This window comes from Cupressus sempervirens, chromosome 1 (genome assembly GCF_028749045.1).
Source record: "Cupressus sempervirens isolate cs-2001-9-10 chromosome 1, ASM2874904v1, whole genome shotgun sequence".
NCBI lineage: Eukaryota > Viridiplantae > Streptophyta > Pinopsida > Cupressales > Cupressaceae > Cupressus > Cupressus sempervirens.
In genome coordinates, this window is record NC_143118.1 from 650,267,079 (window position 1) to 650,286,956 (window position 19,878).

A 19,878-nucleotide genomic window follows, 5' to 3' on the forward strand; every position below is an offset into this window, starting at 1 on the left:
TAGGAGTTAGACATCGCTTCAAAATCCAAAGGATCACTAGATTTTCCCTTAATAGTTATTTAAGGAACCTTTAACAGTCACGAGAAGCTTATTAAGAGGTTGATGAATATTGACCATGTTAACTTGATGAAACTCTTGATTGGTCATAGAGTTATTGCTAGAGGAGAGAGGATAACAATTGTAATCTTTCATTAATGCTTTGTTTCTACTAGATGCAAAAATGTCCCTAAAAAGAAAGTATGCTTGAGAAGAAACATCAATGTGGAAAAGAAAAGGCGTGAATCATGTGATCTTTTTCATGAGGAAGAGAGTAACCAACATTATCATCTACAAGTTCATCCCAAATAGTGTCATTATCAAGAGTAGGAACATCATGAATCACTAGAGGGTGATCAACATCATCTTTAAAAAGATAAGCCTCAATGAAAGAATACACCAAAGCGTCATCATATGCATTAAGTGGAATGTCTAGAAAATCATTGGAAAATAAAGATAAAAACCCCATTGAAAGGTAATCCAATGACTAGATGCAAAAAAAAAAAATTGTATTTTCAAAATGCACATATATGAAATGCAATCTATGTTAAAGGAGATCTAAATACGGCAAATACTAACAATAGCATACAAAGTAGATCTAGATACACAAAATTCTAACATACAAAGAGAGATAACAAGATAATGCAATTTAATTTTACAAAATAGCAAAATCTAACCCCAATAAGAATGGGGGTAGGATTTTGGGTTCACCAAAAAAGTACAAAGTGAAAAGTGAAGCAATTGGAATAGGTCTCAACTACTTGACATTTTTGGAGTTTGACAACCTTGTACCTTAAAGGAAAGTTAAAAGAGAATGATCCTTTCAATTCCAAGGTAACTAGATCTGGGAAGATTAGTGCCAACCAAATGATGAAGGAGCACTAATGCAAACAAAGATCTAATGGTTATAGGGTTTGATAAAGAATACAAAAGTTCTTAAAAACATAATGTAAAAAGATCTATGAAGTGCAATTAATACGCTAGATGTAATAAGTAGATATGCTGAAATAAATAAAGAAATTAGAAGACTCGTCCTAGGAGTAAAGAACCTGATTTTCTACTTGATGTGCTACTCAAAATTAACAAATAATGCCAAATTTGGGCCTAAAATTATCAATGTGTCGTTGTACAATTGTGGTCGATCCTTATTTTGATTTCGCAATTTTGTATAATGACGAAAAGGTTATCTGAATCAGTAGCATATTCGCCTTTTTGAGATCAACAATCTGCAATAAAAAAAGGGTTTTGTTTGTTGATGGGGGGTTATAATGTCCACACATTAGCAGTCGACCAAGTGTGTGTGTGTTAGCCTAGCTCTATATGGTCCCGAGGGCTAACGAAGGGTTTAAAGGGATCTTAAAGTGTTTAGGCCTAGTCATCTCTAGTTTGGGCCAAAATGGAGTTGATTTACTTAGTCTCAAGCATACTTACTATTTTTAGTAAGTCAACAAGACACAAGGGAGGCAAGTTTTGGTGATTGGATTTGATACTCCTCGGCAAGAGCTTTCCAACAAGCTATCACTCGTGTTGTTCAGAGTCCAATAGCTAATATATTTTTATGCCTAAAGTATTATTAAAGTAACATTTAATTTAGTTGTAAAATATTAAAGTGTTACTTTAATATTAAATTTTATGGAAATGTGTGCAAATCAAAGGGGGCGCCTAAGGGAGACATAATTGATTATTTTAATATGTTTTATATTGCATATCTTTTATCTCACATTGCTCATGTGAGTTGAATCGACCCTTGGAGAAAGAATAAAAGCAAGTGTTAGTGGCTTCATTTCATAAGTTGACTATGAGAAGATAATTGATGTGTGAGTTGCAGATCTGTTCTTGGCATTAGAGGACGTCTATCCTCTCTAGTGACATTCTAGATGTCATTCCCTTGGGGTTTGGCCTTTGGAATCCATTTCTATCAGCTTCATTAACAGGCAGATTGGGCACATTTCCAACTATAGGCAGATTGGGTGTTCGCTCATATCATTCCCACTTCTTGTCTAATGCTTATGCTATTCTAAAGGGATGATTTTATGGGGGTCATGGACTGGTTGAAGGTAGATTTTACTATAGCATGACACTATTCACGTCACTATAGCACAACACTATTCATGTTACTATAGCAGCAAGATGGGAAGTCATTACTGGAACATTATATTATAATGCTAGAGTAATTAGTGAGTTGAAAAGTCTGTTTATGTATTTGATTTTATTAGTTTGAAAATTAATATTATTTCAGCAGTAGTTCAATCTTCAGTTTGCATATTATTATAAATGTCTTCTTGTTCATGTTATGTGGTTTCAAATTTATGCAAAGACATAAAAACAAACAAACATTTTATTTTCGGAGCCATAAAGGCGTTTAAACATTTAATGAAGAAATTAAGAGTTGGATGCAAATTATTTGACTAAATTCCTATCAGCAATTGGTTCAGTTTTTGGGCATTTCTAGGGTGCCCATTATAGTAGTATCAGAGCTTTAAGTCTCGTCATCCTATGGAGGCCTTATAGGGAATTTGGAACAGCTGGATAGAGGAAAAGTGTTTGACGAAATGTCAAAACACTAAAGTCAAAAATAAAACAGGTTAAAATGTATGATTGAGCATGCGAAAGAGGCCATTAACTTCTGCCATAACAGAGCAAGACAACAAAGATTTAGACTCGCAAAGCGAGCAATCTAGTTCATCTGTGCAGGTGGACATAGAATCCAGTCATACAGACACAAAGGAGATATTCTTTGAACAAGACAGCAGTATGGGTGACCGAGATGACAGGAATACAATACTAGGTGGAGGTAAGAATGCTAGTCCAGATCAAGAGGAGGTAATGTTCAGACGGTTACTGGGTACATTAGAGCAAGGGCAGCGTATGCAACAGGAGCAGAATAGGCGAAAGGATATGATGTTGCAGCTTATGGCTAGACAGATTAGCGTCAAGATTAATCCAGGTGATGCAAACAATGGAAATAGGGGCAATGATAATAATGGAGGCCAAGGCAACAACAATTGTCCTGAGAATAACTTTAATGGTAATAATAATGGACATGGAAACAATGGGAATGAGGCTGATAACTTTAGATACGTTACACACCCAGCTCGGACAATGAGCTCGAGACCTTTTCTACCCACCTTCCCACCCAGAGATACGGTCCAACTAGTAAACGAATCGTAGATTACCGAGCTACAGGATCAATTCAAGAGGGACTGGGAGGCTAGTGGACCAGAGTTTCAGGTGGATATTTCTCTCAAAGATTATATAGACTTGAGGATGAGACACATGCCTAGAGCAGGAGAGAGAAATCAAAACTTTGAGCTAAGAAAGAGAGTTGGAAAACTTTCTTTACCTTATTATGATGCTTCAAGGAAGATGACCGCACGAGCTTGGGTGCAAAGGGTAGATACATACTTCCAGCTGAATCTGATGCCTGAGGAGAAGGCTATCAAGAATGCAGCTATTCATTTGGATGGTCCAGCGCATGAGCGGTGGCACCATGGCATGGTAACCTTGGGGCATAATCAGATCACATCTTACATGGAGTTCATTGAAAGACTCATAAAGAGATTTAATACCAAAGATCCCAAGTTACAGTTTAAAGAGTTGGCACAACTCAATCAGTGGGGATCATTTGAGACGTACATCAGTGAATTTCAGAGGTTAGCTATGTTGGTTATAGATATTTCAGAGAGGAGATTAGTAGTGCTATCTATGCATGGACTCTCAGATCCCTTGAGGGGTTGGGTCAAGGGGCATGACCCGGCTACATTATAGGAGGCAACTAAGAAGGCTTGTGACTTAGCACCTTCTTCTTTTAAGAGCAGATTTCAGCCTAGGGATTCACATATGAAGAAGGATAAGGACAAGGAGAAAAAACCTTTTTACCAAGATGCACAGCGAAAAGGGGATAATAAGTTGGATAATGACACCCTGAATGAGTTAAGGAAGAAGTTATGTTTTCATTGTAGAGAGCCTTGGGACTTATCTCATAAGTGCCCTCTCAAGGCTAAGGCAAATCAAATGGAGTATTTTTCAGTGGAGGAATCACAATCAAAGGGGGAGGATCAGCACTCTGATTCGGATGAGAGTAGCACTCTAGAGGAGAACATCATTCCTAAGGATGATAGGTCATTGGCATGATTGATAGGGGCTCAAAAGGCGATCACATTCAGGGTTAGGGGTACTATCTAGGAGCAAAAAGTGATCTCTCTCATTGACACTGGGGCTACACATAACTTCATAGATGCACGGTTAGTAGCCACGAAAGGTTTACAAACCGAGGAGCATGTTGGGTTTAGAGTCATGGTAGCTAATGGTGACAAATTATTATGCACTCAGAAGATATCTAATCTTCACATCAAGTTTAGAGATGGCTATGAGTTGGAGGATGAGTTCTATGTAGTAGACATGGGAGACTATGATGTCATCCTCGGCATGACATAGATGGCCTCGCTAGTTGAATTCACAATCTAGTAAAATTGGAAATGAGATTCCAGCATGAGGGCAGAATTGTTGTACTCAGAGGACTTTCGGATGGGAGTTGCAGAGTAGTCTCCTTGAGGAGAATGCAAAGACTTTTTCGGCATAATGACATAGAATGGGCAGCAGAATGTTTTATTATGCCAGCTCCACAGGAGCCACAGGTAAAGAGTCATCCACTAGATATTCAAGAGATACTTGACAGGCATGCCAAAGTATTTGGCGATATTCCATATGGGGTTCCTCCTGACAGGGGAATAAAGCATGTTATTGAGCTCGAGGAGGGAGCCAAACCGGTCATGATTACCCCCTATTGTCATCCTAAGAAACACAAAGATGAGATAGAGAAGGCAATTAAGGAGCTAATGGAGATGGGGCACATTAGGTCTAGCAAAAGTCCTTTTGCTTCAGCAATAGTTCTAGTGAAGAAGAAGGATGGGACGATGGGCATGTGCATCAATTACAAAGCACTGAATAAGAAAACAATTAAAAATAGGTATCCCATTCCTATGATTGACGAGTTGCATGGTGCACGCTTCTTCACCAGAATTGATTTACAATCCGGATACCACTAGATCAGGATGAGAGCAGAGGACATCAAGAAGACAGCCTTCCGATGTCACTATGGCCATTTTGAGTTTATGGTTATGCCATTTGGACTAACCAATGTACCTGCCATATCAAAGTTGTATGAACCAGGTGTTCAAGGGGCAATTGAGGAGACTCGTAGTGATCTTCTTTGATGACATCTTGGTCTTTAGTAAGACCTGGGAGGAGCACTTGCAGTATCTGGAGGTGTTTGTAATGTTCCATTCCGAGTGTACGCCGGAATAATGGTAGCTACTAGTAGTCGTACGGTTGTTTCTGGAGGTCGTACGATTGCTTCTTGGAGGTCGTACGATTGCTTGTGGAGGTCGTACGATTGCTTGTGGAGGTCGTACAGTTTCTACTTGGAGGTTGTACAATTGCTTCTGAAGGTCGTACAGTTTCTACTTGGAGGTTGTACGGTTGCTTTTAGAGGTCGTACAATTGCTTCTGGAGGCCGTATGGTTGCTTCTTGGAGGTCGTACGGTATCTTTTGGAGGTCATATGGTTGCTTCTTGGAGGTCATACGGTATGTTTTGTTATGCCATAGGGTATGCAAGAGCCACACGGTGAATGCAGAATGAGTTACGACAAGATGCTAGAACATGTATTTGCTAAACAATTATTGCCAGAGCAATGGAACCCAAAGATATATAACTATATATATAAATAAATCTATAACAAAGATGGTGCACAAATTTGCCAGATCTGAGCAAGTAATGCAGAACGGAATAGGGTGAGGGTTGAAGCCCACCAAAACTGAAAAGCCAAATAAGGAAGGTCTTTCACTTCCAAAATGGAGAACAACAGAAAACTTCAATAGGAATTCACAATACAGAGAAAATAATCCAAAATTGCATACCTACGACTACCTACATGCCGTGCTTAAATACCTATTGGGAAAACCTTTCGAGGGTGTACAAAAATAGCCGACAGCCATATTTACTTATGGAAACAATTAAAAAAAAATGGGTCCAAGATATATTAAATCAATCAGCTCATTAACAAGGTTTAATTAAATACATTTATTTTATGACCGAGACATTACAGTGTTAACTATTTTGCATAGAGAGTCATTGTTTGCCAATGTAACAAACGAATTTTCATAACAAAATAAAGGTAATCTAGAAAGAGTTTTCCTCAACTAATTATTGAACAATATACATTGAATTCCTTTTCATGAGACATTAACTACTTTTAACTACCAACAATTATCTGAAATAGCAAAGCTCAATTGAAATAACTATAACAAGGATCAACTAATATAACCGTAATAATGATCAGCTGTAATAACTGTAATAACAATTAACTGAAATAACTATAATAACGTTCAATTGAAATAACTATAACAATAATCAACTGTAATAACTGTATTAACTAATATAACAGAAATAAGGATTTACTATCTTTCCATGCATATAAGTAAATGCATAACAAGAAAAAGAACATACGAGAAGTATTCGGTGAGTCTTTAATTGGTTATGAAAGTCTCGGCTTTTGATAAGAGGAGCAACATTAACTTAGGCTTTATCTCCCAACCTCGGACCATATTTATCCCCACACAAACTATTGAATAAAAAGGCCCTCCCTAACCCGAGATCAGGCTTGGGATACTTTTAGTCCAGCCACCTGAGCATTCTGGTGTTTAGTCCGCATAGTTATGGACTGACATCAAATGATCATAGATAGCAAACATGCATTAAAATGACCTTGGCCAAGGTTTTCTGATGGGTTCAATCACCCGATCACGATCACTCGACTTGACAAAAAGGGAAAAATAATATGAACAAGCATGAGCTATTAAATGATTTTAATTTAGATTTGTTATGTTATGTCTGACCTTTATTTCCATGTTATTGTGAATTTCATCTCACCTCTTTACCTTTTCCATGGCTATACAGCCAGTGAGTCCTAGGTGCTAGAATCTCAGAGCAGTCGGCTCTGTCTATTGATCCTCAACTGGTATATGAATATTATATGTTTCTAGCTTATCACAATCTGTGATATGAGAAGTGTGATCTTTAAGACTTGTAGAATAAATATCATTTGATTCTGACTTTCAGTGGCATAAATAAAATATGATAGCATGTCATGGATACTTGGCTTTTATTTATCATTAACAGCTCTATCTTAGAGATGGTCTAACTGATGATATTTAAACAAAATGATTTGCATCATGATACAAGATTGTATCTTATTGCTATAGTAAATTGGATTGCAGCAATATCTGATAATAAAACATATTGTAATGCTTGGAATATGAACACCACATAACCTAGTAAAATTTGGAATAGAATGGTGTCTTGCTGGACGCTATCAATCAGCCCCACCCTTCACGGAAGAAGCGTGAATTCCAATGTAATTAACAATCACATCTTCAGTAGATTATCAATGGCAAATCGTGGAAGGAATATGCAATGAATAACAATGGTAAATTTCAGAGATATTGTATGATATCTGCAGAGGTATCTGAAATATAGGAAGAAGACGGATGCTAAAAAAGAAGTCGAATGGTATGGAAAGGAAGTTGAGTGCAATAAAAAGAAGTCGGGTGATGAGTTAATGTCTTTCATCTCCCTCGACTTCATAATATAAGAAGGTTTTAAGTCTCTTTGGCTTCCAAGAAGCCGTAACTCCTAAAGAAGAGACTTGGCTCTTGGTCGCCAAATAAATATGCCAAATGTTCATTCAGTTTTTAGCAAGAAAAATGAATAAATATGAAAAAAGATTTTAAGGTTATAAATCGAGAATAATTATAATTTATATCTATCTATTTGCACATAAATATACTTATGAGGTGGCATCATATTATTTATAAAAGTAATATTATGGTGTCACTTTATTCCTATATCTATGTGCATGTACATAGGTATACATTATAATGATGTATTGGAAAAATCAATCAAAAACCATTTGAGATACGTATTATTTTAATTAAATTAATTTATGTTTTAAATGTTTATTTAATAGCTCATGCGAGCAATTAAAGGTCATACATGCCAACCTGATAATTGGACTAAGCTAGTATCCCATTCCATTGATCCTGTTTAGCAATGCTTCCCCCCTTCAACTTCTCCTGCAATCACCCTTGCAATATTTCCACGATAATAACAAGTTCTATAATAACATTTTTAAAAGTATTTAATTAATAACCATAATTCCAAAATCAAGCAACTGCTAAACATCACATGATAGATAATGGATAACAACCCTCTTCATTAAACAGTTAACATAATGAATACAACGAATATATTTAACTAACCTCTTCACATGATTATGAAAGAAAATTCATTCAATCTAACAGTTGTAAACAAATTTAAAATTAGGTCAAAATTCGGGATGTATTAGCCAAGGAATCAAAATGCGAGGTTGTCATAACCGAGCTCCTTTACCTTGGGCATACCATTAGTGTCGATGGTGTTCGGGTTGATCTCGAAAAGATTAGAGCTATTGTGAATTGGCCTACTCCCACAAACCTCACACAGCTTAAGGGGTTCTTTGATTTATGTGGTTTTTACAGGAGGTTCGTTAGGGGATTCTCACAGATTGCCACACCTTTGACAAATCTCACCAAGAAAGGAGCCTTCACATGGACATAGGCAATGCAAAGATGTGTTGACCACTTCAAACAAGTGATGTCATCTTGTTCGGTTCTAGCTCTACCTGATTTCACGAAGTCATTTGAGCTTCAATGTAACACTTCAGGAGACGGGATAGGCGCAGTATTGATACAGGAGAGACACCCCATTGCATTCAAGAGTAAGAAGCTTCGAGAAGTTGAGGAGTTATTTTGTCTACGACAGGGAAATGTTGGCCATAATGCATGCATTGGCCAAATTCCAATCATATTTGGTAGGTAGGGATTTTGTGATCAAATCTGATTACAATAGTATTAAATATTTCATGAGCCAGTGTGATCTTAATGACTGGTAGTAGAAATGGGTTGCTAAATTGCAAGCTTATGACTTTGATATAGAGTTTGTCAAAGGTAAGAAAAATGTGGTGGTTGATGCTTTATCTCGGAGCTCACTTATGTGCTCTGGCAAAGGTTTCAAGAGATTGGAGACAACGAATTGCAGCGGAGTATGCAGGAGATGATTGGGCTTTTGGGGTAGTTGCGGGCACCATTCAGGATGACAAGTATGCGGTGTTGGATGGGTTGATCAGATTACAGGACACAGTTTATTTGATCCCTACATCACAGTTTGGAGAGGAGATTCTGAGGGCATTTCATGATGCACCTATAGCTGGGCATCCAGGGGTCTTCCAAACCTATAGGCAGATCCAAGAGTAGTTCTCATGGAGAAGGCTCAAGGACGATGTTTAAAGGTATGTCAGGGAGTGTGCAGTTTGTTAGTAGAATAAGGGAGAGCACACGTTTCCCGCAGGGTTACTTCAGCCCTTACCCATTCCAGATGGGAAATGGGAAAGAATTTCTATGGACTTCATCACTGGTTTACCACAAGCATAGGGAAGAGATTGTATTTATGTGGTGGTAGACAGATTGACAAAGTTTGCTCACTTCTTTGCTATTCCTTCTACTTATATAGCAGCTCAGGTGGCAAATTTATTCTTCATAGAGGTTTTCAGGTTACATGGGATACCGAGATTTATTGTTAAGGACAGGGATAGCAAGTTCTTGAGCGCCTTTTGGCAGGGGTTGTTCAGGTTGTGCAGTACAGATCTTACACCTAGTACGAGTTACCACCCTTAGACAGATGGGTAGACAAAGATAGTAAATAAATGGGTGGAAGGCTATTTGCGGAACTCTGTGACTACACAGCAGAGAGTGTGGGTCAAGTGGTTATACATGAGGGAGTATTGTTACAATACCACATATCACATGACCATCAAGATGACTCCATTTATGGCATTGTCTGGGCATGAAGCACCCAGCTTCATGGCTTTAGTTTTGGGGAACAACTAAGTGCCCAAAGCCAAAGACCTCTTGCAGGATAGTCAAGATATCCTAAGAGCACTCAAGGAGAACATACAATAGGCTCAAAATCAGCAGAAGTTGTATACTGATCAGCATAGGGTGGAGCGCAGTTTCGAGGTAGGAGATATGGTGTATTTGAGGCTACAACTATATAGGCAGTCATCACTCAAGAAGAGTGGAGCAGAGAAGTTGAAGCCTAGAATTTATGGTCCCTATAGGGTGATTCGCAGAGTGAGTGAAATCGTCTATGAGCTTGGGCTTCCATAGGTCAGTCAGGTGCACAATGTATTTCATGTGTCGAGGCTTAAGAAAGCCATTGGTCAGAGTGCAATTCCTTCTACAGATTTACCCCCTTTGGATGAGGAGGGGAAGCTTGTGTTAGTACCTGAGGCTATTCTGGACACTCGAGAGAGGAAACTTAGAACCAGGATAGTGAAGGAGTATTTGGTCAGATGGTAAGACCTATCGGAGAAGGATGCTACATGGGAGAGTGAGCAAGTTATTCAGCATGCTGGACTGAGATTGCTTGAGGACAAGCAATTTCAAGGGGGGTAGACTGTAATGTCCCCACTTTAGCAGTTGACCAAGTGTGTGTGCGTTAGCCTAGTTCTACATGATCCCGAGGGCTAACAAAGGGTTTAAAGGGATCTTAGAGTGTTTTGGTCTAGTCATCTCCAGTTTGGACCAAAACGCAGTTGATTTACTCAATCTCAGGCATACTTACTATTTTTAGTAAGTCAACAGGGCACAAGAGAGGCTAGTTTTGGTGATTGAATTTGATACTCCTCAGTAAGAGCTTTTCAACAAGCTATCACTCGTGTTGTTCGGAGTCTGACAGCTAATATATTTTTATGCCTGAAGTATTGTTAAAATAACATTTAATTTAGTTCTAAAAAATTAAAGTGTTACTTCAATATTAAATTTTATGGAAATGTGTGCAAATCAGATGGGGCGCCTAAGGGAGACATAAGTGACTATTTTAATATGTTTTATATTGCACATCTTTTATCCCACATTGCTCATGTGAGTTGAATCGACCCTTGGAGAAAGAATAAAAGGGAGCATTAGTGGCTTCATTCATCAGGTTCAATATGAGAAGACAATTGATGTGTGAGTTGCAGATCCATTCTTGGCATTAGAGGATGTCTATCCTCTCTTGTGACATTCTAGACGTCATTCCCTTGGGGTTTGGCCTTTGGAATCCATTACTATCAACTTCATTAATAGGCACATTGGGCACATTTCCAACTACAGGCGGATTGGGTGTTTGCTCATATCATTCCCGCTTCTTGTCCAATGCTTATACCAAGTAGCTCACGCAGCTCAAAAAGACAGCCAAGTAGCTCAACCAAAGTAACCAAGTGGCTCAAGCGCACAACCACCCAGCTCAAGCAAGTAGCCAAGAAGCTGACGAAGAACTAATGAATAATCATCAGCTTGCTAAGAATTTAGTTCCACAAACATCACTTTTAGTTCCCTAATTAGAAGTTGAAATTGTTTCTCAAGTAATATCCGAGAGTCTAATGAAACATGAATATAACCTTTTGTGTCACAGTTCACTATTATTGTTGAGTATTGTAGTGTGTAATAATACTTTGATGTAAATAAAGATAGATAGTTTTAGGTTGGGTAGTTAGGTAGCGAGGGGATGTGTCAATTGGTCTCCCTAACCAATCGACTTCTATTAAAGAACACTGGAACATGAATGATGTACTTGTTTTTTTGGTAATCAAAAAAATATATTGGTTTCCTTCACCAACTTTGGTTTATATGATATTGGTATCAAATGCTTTGCTGATTCTAGTACGTTCGAATGTATGCTTCATTATCTGGTTGGTAATCATTCTACATTTTGGCGTCATTGCCTAAGTTTGATCCTAGAGGTCATATATTAAATGGAATGGAGTAATGGGCAAGCCATTCCTACCACAAATACAAGTAACAAAGAGTGACAAAGAAAAGAAGAAAATCACAAGGGAAGATCAAGTGACACAGGATTTGGTGGTAGCCAGGGAAGTCTATGTCGACCAGTACATGCAAAGGGAAGCTTGAGAGAGAGCGGTTCCAAAAAGCAGGATATGGGACCAAATTTCGATGCCACCAACAGTATATGACCTTGAACAAATTCCTCAGTTCTTGGCAAGAAACTTGGTACACGTGGAGGAAGAAAGAGCCGACGTACAAAGAGTGTGGAGAAGGCAACAAGTGCTCCAACATTTGGCCAAAAGAAGTAGACATCAACTTCAGGAGAGAGAAAATCCAAGGAAGACAAATAGGAAATAGAATTATTCATGCCCCTACTTCCAAACAAGGACCCAAGATGAGTACGAGAAGAAGAAACAGAGGGGGAAACTGCCTTACAGCGACTCCTACGAAATAGGGGACAAGAAGAAAGACGCTACTTAAGAGAACTTGTTAATCAATCCCACGATCCAAATCAACTTGAAGAGAATTTCATTGAAAATACAATAAAGGGCGTTGGCAATTTGGCAATCTCAGAAGGATGGGGAAGGAAAGGGGGTGGACGGACCTTGAGACCCTAGCACGTAGGGAACACTGTTATACTCATGAACAAAGCTCTAATCACAGAGAGGAGGAGGTAGGGGGAGAAGGAGAAGTCTACAGACCAAGCACCCAAGAAACCCTCTCGGCAGGAGGGAGCACAGTTCTGACAGAAGGGAACACAATCCCAGTAGGAGGGAACAATCAAAGGAGGAGCAGGAAAAGGATGGCCACAGAAAAGCATAAACTTCTGAGGTTCACAGTAGATGGAACACAAGACCCTACAAGACATTGTAAAACCTACATTACTATATGGCAAGCGAATGGAGAAAATGACACCGATGAATGGTTAAAGGCATTTCCTTCCACTATACAGGGTATGGCTATTAATTGGTACACAAACTTGGAGCTTAGAAGAAGACCACATGGAGGGATCTACGCACAGCTTTCGAGGAGGAATTCAAACTCTTACGAGATGATGATGAGATTGTAATGGAGATATACAACACAAGACAAGGGGAAAAAGAATTTGTAAGAGCATATCGTAAGAGACTAAAGGATTTGATAGGGAAACTGGATAACAACCCCGTAGACAGGCTAAAGAAAAGGTGGTTTATTGAAGGGTTAACCCTATCCTTGCAAAGAAAAATGAAATTGTCCCACCATCATCATTTCCTGAGGTATGTACTCGCACAATGGATATAGAGAGTGAAGGAAAAACTTCTAAAGGAAGGAGGAACAGAAGTAGAAGCGAGAGTTCTAAAGGAAGTGGGGATGAATCTAAAACTATCCAAGCATTGCGAAAAGACATGCTGAGGATAATGAAGGAAATAATAGGAAGCAAGCAGGAGAAAAGGGAAGGAAAAGAACTATGGTGTACAGACTATGAAAGGGAAGGACACAAGAAGAACACTTGCCCCAAGAAGGCATTTTGTGGCACATGTCAGGTAATGGGGCAATCTATCAAGAATTGTCCCTACAATTTGAAAGCAAGCAATGCCTAAGTATTGTTTAATTAAGGAGAACCATCCACACCTCCATTTATTCCCGCACGCAACACAAACATGGAAGCATCACCTAGAGGGTACTGAAACAATAGGAGGGGTAGCAACAACAATAATAATAACACAAGAAGGAGCCAAATTCAACACGACTTCAGGGGACGGCCCATGATACAATGTAGGAGTGTAACGAATGGGAACACTTTGCCCATGGCTGTCATAGTAGAGGACAGAGTGGAGGGATGCTCTGCAAATAGTGTGGACAGAGTAATCACAAGGATGCTAACTGCCCCAAAGAGAAAAGTCTGAACATGTTGGAGGTGGCAGAACTAGAGGAAGTATTAGCCATCAAATAGATGCAACCTAGAAAACTCACATACCCGGATGCAAGTATGGAAAAGGAGAGGTTGGATGAAGCCAAGAGGAAGATCCATGATTTTATGGATAAGGAAGGAAAGGTAAGTACTCCTAAGACTTCCTCCACCAAGTCCATCGTAGAAACTAACATCATTAAGCAAATCCTGAAGACCACTTTACTAGTAAAGATTGGGGAGACCCTACTGCATTTAAGGGTGGCAATAGCAAAAGGAAACATACTAAGGAGGAACCATTGAAGGAGGAAGTAAATGTGGACAAAGACAATAACTCTATATTTACCATAGGGATGGGAAGGACACCAGTGGTGGTAGAGGAGATTATGGGGTGCAAATTGACCAATACTATTGTAAATGGAGGCTCGGGTGTTAATCCTCCCTGAAGCAACTTGGACGGCTCTCAAGAAACCAAACCTTTGGCCACTCACTTTCTAGTTAGTAGGAGCGGATCAACATGGGATCAAGTCCATTGGAACCTTAATGGGACAAAAAGTGGTGATTGGAACTTGGCAGTTCTTCCTGGATTTTGTAGTTATTTCCCTAGAGAAGAAGGGGTACGATGCATTATTGGGGAGAGGGTGATTAATCTCAACAAAGGCAAATCACAACTGGAAGAAAATACCCTTTCCATCAAAGAAGACACTTGAAAATACACAATTGACTTGAGGGGTCAATCTGTAAGTCAGGAACTTGCTTTTGATTTAGAAGTAGAGGGAGAGGATGGCAATGGAATCGGGTCATACGAAGAAGGCATTCTATAGCTGGAAGAATATTCAAAAGATGAAACAACTTCCCTAAACGGCTTATTTCACTAGCAAATTGGAGATTATGAAGTGTTTCAGCCAAAGTGTAATATATTGCAAATTCAAGAGATAGAAACTGAGGAAGGTTATCCAGGGTATTACAAGGAGTACATAGAAGGTACTGGCTCAATTGATGAAACCCCAGCACACACATTCTATAAGGATAAAAGAATAGAGTATGAGGAGGCTAAGCTAGAGAAATTGAATTTAGGTGAAGGGGAACAAACCAAAGAGATTTTTAGAGGAGACGACTGGGATCCTGTATTGAAAGCGGCACCATTTAGAATATTTCTTGAGTATAAAGATGTGTTTGCTTGGACGTACAAGGACTTAAAAGAGTGCCACCAGAATTGTGCGTCCATCGTATATCTTTGGTACCGGGAGCAAGACTAGTACGCAGGAGGCCTTATCGAATGAACAAGAACTATGCGGCTAAAGTTCAAGAGGAGATCGCAAAGATGTTAGATGTGGGCATAATATTCAAAGTACAAACCAGTGAGTGGGTGTTGCCAATAGTTATAATTTTGAAAAAAGATGGAAATCAAATCTGAATCTGCATAGACTTCAAGTACCTAAATGTAGTAACCATAAAAGATCCCTTTCCAATCCCCTTTGTGGATAGTATCTTGGAATAAGTGGTTGAACGGGAGATGTACTCCTTTATGGACGAGTTTTCGGGGTACAACCAAATCAGCATGTCAAAGAGGACAAACTAAAAACCACCTTCGTAGTGGAGGATAGGGTATATGCTTACAACAGGGTGCAATTTTGGTCATGTAATGCACCGGCCACATTTCAAAGTTTCTTCACATCTTTGATGGGATGTTAGTAGAGAATTTCAAGGCCTTTTTAGATGACTGGTCTATCTACAACAGGAAGGAGCATCACCTGAAGGTCATAGGAGAATGCATAAAACAATGTTGAAGGGCTAGGCTAGCATAAACCCAGAGAAATGTCAATTCATGGTCCCCCAAGGCAGGCTCCTCGGACATATAATGTGCAAAGAAGGGCTAAAAAAACGGATCCTGACAAAATGAGAGTCATTATTAAAACGGAGGCTGCCATGGATGTGACTGGTGTCAAATCATTTTTAGAGCATGTGGGATATTATAGGAGCTTTATAAAGGGATTTGCAGAAGTATCCCTACCCTTAGAGAAATTACCCAAAAAAGGGGAGAATTCGCATGGAGAAAGGACCAAAAGGAAGCATTCCAAGAATTGAAAAAGAGGTTGGTGGGAGCTACAATCCTCATGTATACTGACTGGAACAAGGAGTTTCACGTCCATGTGGACACATCTAACTATGCGACAGTCACCACTATGGCACAAATAGGAAAGGAGAAATTGGGTCATCTCGTGTACTTTGCTAGCAGGCTACTTTCAAAAGAGGAACGAAATTACAATACCACGAAGAGAGAAGCACTAGATATGGTCTATGCACTTCAAAAGCTTAGACATTATTTAATAGCCACTTCATTTACATTTTTTGTGGATCATCAAGCTCTCATGTATTTGGTTAACAAACCTATTATCCAAGGAAGAGTAAGTAGATGGTTGATCCTTCTTCAAGAGTTTACATTCAAAATCATAGTACGGCCAAAGAAAAGTCATGTCATTGCATATCAATTGTCAAGAATAACGTCAGAACCTGTTGGAAATGAAGTAAACAAAGACTTTCCAGATGCCCACTTGTTTCAAATTGTCGTACTCCCATAGTGGTACGAAGGTATTGGCCAATACTTATCAACCGCTACCTTTCCCAGAGAAATGTCAATGGCTAAAAGGAGAAAGATTGTATTGAAAAGCAAGACATTCCATCTTATTAATGGGTTATTATATAAGATGGCGTCGGATGAGGTGTTAAAGAGATGTGTGATGGAGGAAGAGATCCCTAGGGTTCTAAAGGAATTCCATGAAGGCCTGGCAAGAGGGAATATGGGACTGGATGCAACAGCCTAGAAGGTACTCTTGGTAGGACTCTGGTGGCCTATACTTCATGCGGATACCCAGGAATGGGTCCTCAATTGTGATACATGTTAGAGGGCAAGAAAATCCCTCAAAAGAGACTCTTTATGCTATGATTTTCTTCGCAGCCACAAGAGCTATTTGAGCGCTGGGGTTAAGACTTTGTAGTGGTTGCAATTGAGTATCTCACAAAATGGGTAGAGACGAGAACACTCCCAGACAACAATGCGCTAAGTACAACCAAATTCTTCTATGTACAGATAGTGACTCAGTCTGGCATAGCCCTGTAGATAACAAGTGACAAAAGAGTACACTTTGTGAATTGGGTAATCAAGACAATGACAAGTGAGTACAAGGTTTTTCATACCTTTTCCAATCCTTACTACCCCAGGGCTAATGGTCAAACGGAAGCTACAAACAAAATATTACTGACCATCCTATACAAGACATGTGGAGTCAGAAAAGAAGATTGGGAGGAAAGGCTTCCAGCAGTTCTATGGGAGTACATGACTACTTTCAAGGCCACCACTAGTAAAACCTCTTTTCACTTAATGTACGGGCAAGAGGCCGTGATGCCAATGAAGTGGAATATGCAGTACCCAGCCTAAGAGTTGTAGTTGAACACAGGTTAGGGGATATGGAGAGTGTAAGCGAAAGACTCAGTGTCTTATTAATATTGGACGAAAGAAGGACAATGGCTCGATGGGCTACTGAAGTGGCACAACGAAGATGGAAATTTTGGCATGATATTCATTTGAAGAAGATGAATTTTAAACCAGGACAGTTGGCACTCAAGTATAATGGTACGAATGAAATAAAGTCGGGAAAGAGCAAAGTATGACGGCTAGGACCATACAAGATAATGGAGGTAAGGGAAAACGAAGCAATAAAGTTGTCAACCTCAGATAATAATCCTCTAAAAGACCTAGTCAGTGGGTCTAAATTGAAACCTTATAAAGAAAGGAAGGGGGATTTTTCTATCTATTCTTTAGACATAAAGGGAGAAGGCCACTAGAAGGGAATAAGAGAGGAAATAATAGAAAAAGTAAAGGAGGAGATAAAAGAAAATACTAAGGGCAGAACAAGAGAATCAAACCCTAAAATCACCCAGATATATAAGTCAAGCTGGAGACATAAAGGAATAATCATACGCAGCTTTGGAACATCTAAGGTTAATCCACGCAAGGCTAGAGCGATACTTGGAGGAGTTGCATGAGATCAAATTGCAGTACCCATAGGGTGACAAGTTGCAAGCATACGCATTGCGAGGGTATGAAGTGCAGCCATACGCATTGGAGGTGTCAGGGTTGGAAGTGTATGCATTGGACGGCCATCGCACATGGAAACATCTACTTGAAGTGTACATAGCAACATCAAGGGGAGGTGAGCTCTACACCTTGGAGGCATATGCATATGCATTGGAGGGCCATTGTACGCAGAGATTGGAGGTGTACGCGAAGACATCAAGTGGAGGGGAGCTATACAAGCCCACGTACGAGCTCCACAAAAAAACCTCGTACGAGCCCTACAAGAAGCCCTCGTACAAGGGCTACAAACAAACCTATGAGCTCTACGAGTTGGTATTCAGGCAAAAAAATCCACACATAAAAGAATTGTTCATACCATGAGGCATACAGATCAAGAAGTTGCACGTGGGTAGTACAAAAAAAAGGCAAGTAGCTCGGACCAAGGGGATCACTACCAAGAAGGAATTACACACAAACATGTGGAAGGAGACAATTATGTAGAAGGGATAGTCCAAAGGTTGAAGATGCAATGACAATTAGGGCATTTAACAAAAAATACAAGATGGTGAAAACAAGTATTAGTAATCCAAGCAAAGAGACAATTAGAGCCCATTTGGTTGTTGGAATACAAATGGAATACGAATTGAAAGTTAGAATTTGTTTTGTATTCTTTGTTTGGTCCACCAAATCGGAATTGGGAATGGGAAACATATTCCCATTTTGACCCCAAAATGAACATATGTCCATTCCAAAAAAAATTGTTATTGGAATAGACTATTTCTATTCTCGTTTTGCCTTTGACTATTTAATCAAAGTTTTAACTCCGCTTAAGACTGCCAAATGTTACAGGAGGACGGTTCAAACAGATTCCCTTCTCTTCTATTATTTTGCTTCTCAAACAGAATTCCTTCTCTTATTACTAAGCGCCAAGATTAAATCCCATGCAATATGTGCAGGTCAAATGGGCTTAAAAAGGGTTGTTACTATGCATATGGTAATAGATCGTATTTTATTGCACACATTACACAAACTAGTACAATTTAACCTTAGAAATGCCATGGTAGTTATGGTATGTAAGTAGAATCTTGTGGCTTTGAACAATTCATCCACAGAAGACCTTATTGTCTTTTCCTGTAGTGGGTCTCGCATAGCTTCTGGTGAATAAAAAAAGGCATACATTCCCATTGTTTCTACAATTCTAAGAATCATCATGTACACCGATCATCTGCTTTGGAAGTCTCAATGTAGTCCAAATCAGGAAAATGTGCCCTTGGTAATTGATTCTGTTGAGCTCCAACAATAAACCAAATTGGAGGAACATAGTTGTTGATATTCGAACGAGGGGATATTGTTGTTGATCAAACTATCGCTGCCAGATCTCAAAAAATTGGCCTCAAGATATATATCAACACACCTTCACAAAATGCACTGAAACAATTGCTAATGCAACACCTCCTTGTAGCATTATTTATTCGTTCAAATGGAAAAAGAAGCCAAAATATTTTCGTGTCTGCCTTCTCTAGAGGCCAGCTTTGAGTAGGAAGACCTCCTTTTAACAATGACATTATCTATAAATTTTTTGCAAATTCTGAACTTGAATCAGACTTAGATTGTACCTTCTTTATGCTTGTTGTAGATAATCTTCAATATACAATTTTGAATGAATGGAGAGATATAATTCTGGAAATGTTTATCACTTCTGCAAGTAGTCTTAGGGCAGTATTGACTAAGGAGCAGACTTATTGTTTCTTGTGTGTCCTTAGACTTCAACCACACCCTTATTAAATATAGAGATCAAGGGGCATGTCCTTACAAAGGACATGTCCCCTCCAAAGTCTCCTTTGACTCATCTTCTCAAAGTCGGCAATTTTCCATGCAATTATTAGTTTAGTATCTAAACTAACCAAGGTGATTAGTTAGTCCTTAAACTAATACTCCAAGATAGGCGCCGAT

General features: G+C 39.1%; 1 protein-coding gene across 6 annotated transcripts in view; it reads right to left on the bottom strand.

Moving 5' to 3' along the window:
- LOC149579579 (RNA polymerase Rpb7 N-terminal domain-containing protein) overlaps positions 1 to 19,878 on the bottom strand; it is a 223,420-nt gene that overhangs the window by 190,324 nt on the left and 13,218 nt on the right. For 2 of the 6 annotated variants that reach the window (XM_089786000.1, XM_089785982.1), the window contains exon 3: positions 8,099 to 8,170. The exons of 2 other annotated variants lie outside the window; for them this stretch is intronic. The gene's annotated coding sequence lies outside the window, so the exon portion shown is untranslated. Of the gene's footprint in view, positions 1 to 8,098; positions 8,182 to 19,878 lie in introns of all 6 variants that reach the window. 2 more of the 6 variants (XM_089785993.1, XM_089785977.1) reach the window with 1 other exon arrangement.